General features: G+C 41.2%; 1 protein-coding gene across 10 annotated transcripts in view; it reads left to right on the plus strand.

The window, feature by feature from the left end:
- Map4 (microtubule associated protein 4) overlaps positions 1-5,176 on the plus strand; it is a 135,304-nt gene that overhangs the window by 3,328 nt on the left and 126,800 nt on the right. The window lies entirely within an intron of this gene.

The following is a 5,176-nucleotide window of genomic DNA, read 5'->3' on the forward strand; positions in this document are numbered from 1 at the left end:
TTTGGAGACAGAGTTTCTCTGTGTAGCCCTGGCTGTCCTGGAACTCACTTTGTAGACCAGGCTGTCTTCGAACTCAGAAATCCACCTGCCTCTGCCTCGAGAGTGCTGGGATTAAAGTCGTGGGCCACCACGCCCAGCATGTTTATTTATCTTATGCATGAGTGTTTTGCCTCTGTATGTGCACCGTGTTTAGTGCTCCTGGAAGTAAGGAGAAGGGGTCGTATCCCTTAAAGCAGGAATGGCTCTGAGCTACTGTGTGAGTGTTGGGAACCAACCTGGGCCTTGTGCTAGAGCACCAATTGCTCTTAACCTCTGAGCCATTTCTTGTTCTCCTGTTTTGTAGACTTTTGGAGACAAGGTTTATTCTGTAGCCCAGGCTGGCTTGGAACTTTACTATGTAGTATGGCCTGGCCTCAGCTGAGCTCAGAGCAATCCTCATCATCCTTATTCCTTTTTTTTTTTTCTTTTTTCTTTTTTTGTTCTTTTGTTTTTGTTTTTTTCGAGCCCTGGCTATTCTAGAACTCTATTTGTAGACCAGGCTGGCACTGAATTCAGAGATTCACCTCCTGCCTTAGATTAAAAAGCATTTACCACTAATGTGTGTCCATGTATACCCCCCACTCCAAGACAGGGTTTGTCTGTGTAGCCCAGGCTGTCCTGGAACTCTGTAGACCAGGTTGGCCTAGAACTCCGAGATCCACTTGCTACTGTCTCCTGAATGCTAGGATTAAAGGCGTGAACCACCACTGCCTGGCTGTGCTTAAGCTTTTCAAATGTTAGGATTCTGGGCTTATGATGCTACTGTACCCAGTTTGGGGTGTGTTCCTAGTATTCTCCCATTTCAGGTTTAAAAACAAATCCATTCATATGTTTTAACAGCATGCCAATGGCCGGGTGTGGTGGCACACGCCTTTAATCCTAGCACTTGGGAGGCAGAGGCAGGCAGATTTCTGAGTTCGAGGCCAGGCTGGTCTACATAGTGAGTTCCAGGATAGCCAGGGCTACACAAAGAAACCCTGTCTCGAAAAACCGGGGGGAAAAAAAAAAGAAAAAAAGAAAGGGAATATACTGATGGAAACACACTTAGCAGAGATTTATGAGTCAGGTTTCAGTACTTGTTGAAAGTATTGATGCCTTGTACACAATTGGGCTTAATTATCCACTGACCCAAAAAACACCTCCATTGTTCTTGGTAGCCTAATCAGTAAAGCAGTTGATTATAGTATTACAATGAGGGCAGTGAAAATGCAAGGGTGTGTCTCTTATTGTATTTATTTTACTTATTTTTTACATTTACGTTGAGTGTGTGAGTGTGTGTGCGCGCGCTTGTATGCATATACATGCACGAGCATATGAGTGTGGAGGTCAGAGGACAACTTTGGGAGTCAGTCTCTGTTTACCTGGGGTTTGGGTATTGAACTCAAATTCAGACTTGGCAGCAAGTGCTTTTATCTGCTGAGCTGAGCTGTCAGGTCTTCTCACTATTATATCTTGCTTTTTCTTTCTTTCTTTTTTTTTTTTTTTTTGAGTCAGAGTCAGGGTCTGTCTTGCTCTGGCTGTCCTTGAACCCACAGAGATGCCCCTGCCTTGCTACTAGAGACTTGTATTATTTTTTAAAATTTTATTTTATGTTTATCTTTTTTTTTTTTTTNGAGCACTGACTGCTCTTCCAAAGGTCCTGAGTTCAAATCCCAGCAACCACATGGTGGCTCACAACCACCCGAAATGAGGTCTGATGACCTCTTCTGGTGCGTCTGCAGTCAGCTACTTATGTATAATAATGAATAAATCTTAAAAAAAAAAAAAGAATAGGTAGTTAAATGCAAGAAAATCAGAAATGAGAAGTAGATGTAACCTTTCCCCACCTTTCTTTCTGAGGAAACTGGCCTCATGAACCTGCCTGCCTCAGCTTCCCAGGTGCTGATCGTAGAAGCACATGCCATCAAGCCTGCTGTCAATCACTGTCTTGCTTTTACAGTGGCAAAAGGTTTTTGTTTTTTGAAACAGTGTTAACCTATGCAGCCCAGACTGGTCTTGACTCCAGATTTTTCTGTTTTTTGTTTTGTTTTGTTTTGTTTTTTTTGGTCAGGGTTTGTCTGTGTAGTCCTGGAACTCCCTATGTAGACCAGATCTTTTCAAACCTGAACCAGATCTGCCTCTAAAGTGTACCTCTAAATTAAAGGTGTACACCACCACAGCCAGGCTTCTGTTTCCATTAAACAACTTAAAAGTGTTGGAAATACTGGCACATGTCACCACACTCTGCAAGAAATACAGCTTTAAAAAGTCTTTTATTTTGAAATTGTTTTAGATTTATAGAAGAGTTGAGCAGAACCATGTGGCCAGGAGAAAACTGCCAAGTAGCAAAGGGTCTCATAGCTGGGGAATAAGTTAATATTGTGCTAGATCTGCCCAATCGTGGCACATAGCTTATACATATAATAGCTGACTTGTAATATGGGCTTATTGGGGTTGGAAATTACTGTAACACACCCCCCCCCCAGACAAAACAGAGAACCAAAAGACAATGGACCCTGTCTCAAACATGGTAGAAGGCATACCTGAAGTTGTTCTCTAACATACTCATATCTTTGCATTCATGTGCTCACATTCACACACCCAAATGTGTACATGGACACACACACACACACCCTAGAGAGAAAAGATAGAACTCTATGCACTCTAAACTTCTCATCTATTTCCATCCTCCTTCCTTCCCTCCTTCCTGAGATAGGTAGGGTCTTATGAACCTAGGTTAATCTGGAAATCCCTATATGGCTCAGGTGGCTCATCACTCCCAGTTTCTTTGTCTCTATAAGATGTTGCTTTTAATTAATTGTAGATGTTTTGGGTTGAGCAGTTTTTGCAGGTATTTCTCAAGATAGTAACTTCACAATTGCTGGCTCCAATTCAATCCTTTTATTTTTTTAAGACCTTTTATTTTGTGTATGTATATGGGCGCTCAGGTGTCATAAGTTTCATGTCCAAGTCAGAGGACAACTTAGGGATGTTGGTTCTTTTCTTTCTAGCATATAGGTCTCTGGGATTGAAGTAAGATCAGTAGGCCTCAAGGGCCTTTACTTGTTGAACAATCTCACCAGCTCTAATCTGTCATTTTGTATTTTTTTTTTTCTGATAATCCATCCATCCATCCTTCCCCCCCCCCTCTCTCAGTCTCTCTTTTTATTTTTGTTTTTTGTTTTGTTTTTTGAGTGTCTCTGTGTAGCCTTGGCTGTTCTGGACTTACTCTATAGACCAGGCTAGCCTCCTGCATCTTTCTCCTAAGTGCTGGCATTAAAGGTGTGCTGTGCACCACTATGCTTGTCCCTGAAACTGCTTACCTTCAATTTTAACTTAGTGGCTCTGATTTTTTTCTATTTGCAGTTATTTTTTTTTTAAAGACTTATTTATTTATTATATGTAAGTACACTGTAGCTGTCTTCAGACACTCCAGAAGAGTGTGTCAGATCTTTTTACGGATGGTTGTGAGCCACCATGTGGTTGCTGGGATTTGAACTCTGGACCTTTGGAAGAGCAGTCGGGTGCTCTTACACACTGAGCCATCTTACCAGCCCTGCAGTTATTTTTATTTTGTATAGCTCCAGTATTCACTTTATAGCTGTTCACTATTATGACACTTATTTTATCCTACTTAAAAGTTTGTTTTTTGTTTTTGCCAGGGTTTAGTGGTGCATGCCTTTAATATTGGCTCTTGGAGGCAAAGGCAGTCGGATTTCTGAGTTTGAGGAAAGCCTGGACTAAAGAATGAAGAGTGAGATCCAGGATAGCCAGGGCTACACAGAGAAACCGATTCTTGAAAACACAAACGAAAGTTCTTTTTTGTTTTGTTGTTTAGAAATTATATGAAGCCACATCTTTGTTATTTTGTTGGTTTTCTGTGTGTTTTGATTTCCCCATCTCCTCTGAAACATTTTATTTATATAGATGCTTTACATTTTTAGAGAGAATACCAGGACTGGGATGCTATACAGGAATAAATTTTCAGCACTTAAATCTGGCATGTTGGGACACATCTGTGATCCTAGCAAGAGGATCTGATGTTCATTGTCATCAGTTATGGAGTATATTACAGGCCAACCTGGAATATATGAAACCTAGTCTCTATTTTAAAAGGAGGCGGTCTGGAGAAATGTCTCAGTGGATAAGAGCATTTGCTGTTCTTGTGAATGACCCAGCTTTTGCTCTTACTTAGCACCTACCTGGCTGCTTATACACACCCATCTGTAACTCTAGTTTTAGGGGACCTGATGCCCTCTTGTGGGCATCAGGCACTTAAGTTATACATGCAGGCAAAACCACTCAGACATAAAATAAAACCAAATAAAAAAAGAAAAATACAAAAAGGGGTCTATGAACTAGCTCAGTGAGTAAAAGACACTTGATCCCTGGAGCTTTTGTGGTGGAAGGGAAAAGTGACTCCTGAAAATTGTGCTGTAACCTCCATCTTGTCTCTTTATGGTGCATAACACTGATGCCAGTTGGCCTTGTCAGTGCAGTGAGACTAAATGGATGAGGTAGGAGGACATATTTTGCCATTTTCCTAAGTCTGGGGCTGATGGTGGTTTAACTTGCTTTTCCCTTTCTGTGAATGAGCATCAGTTACTCATTATGCTTAAACATCACAAGGTCAATGATGAAAACCAGCCATTGTGCTTCATACCTGTAGCTCCAACACTGAGAGGTTATGATGGTGCAACGTCGAGGTCAGCTTGAACTAGATAGTGAATCCCACGCCAACTGCAACTAGAGTAACACCCAGTCTCAAAAGAACTAGAAAATAATCCCAAAATTGGGGAGGCAGAGGTAGGCAGATCTCTTGAGTTCTAGGCTCTACATCTGGAGTTTTTAGGCCAGCCAGGGCTATGTAGTGAGACTCAGTCTCAGAAGAGAAGGAAAAAAAGACTACGACGATTGGATCATGGCCTGATAAGGCCTGACCTTTGCCTCCCTTTCAGAGTTGCTGTTGTTCAGAGTTTCTGATGTTCCTGATACCATCAGCCCAGACATACAGCTGGACCACTCTGCTAACACTGAGCTGTTTGCCTTTTTTTTTGTTGTTCTTTTCTTTTCTTTTCTTTTCTTTTCTTTTCTTTTCTTTTCTTTTCTTTTCTTTTCTTTTCTTTTCTTTTCTTTTCTTTTCTTTTCTTTTCTTTTC

This window comes from Mus pahari, chromosome 10 (genome assembly GCF_900095145.1).
Source record: "Mus pahari chromosome 10, PAHARI_EIJ_v1.1, whole genome shotgun sequence".
NCBI classification, from domain to species: Eukaryota; Metazoa; Chordata; class Mammalia; order Rodentia; family Muridae; genus Mus; species Mus pahari.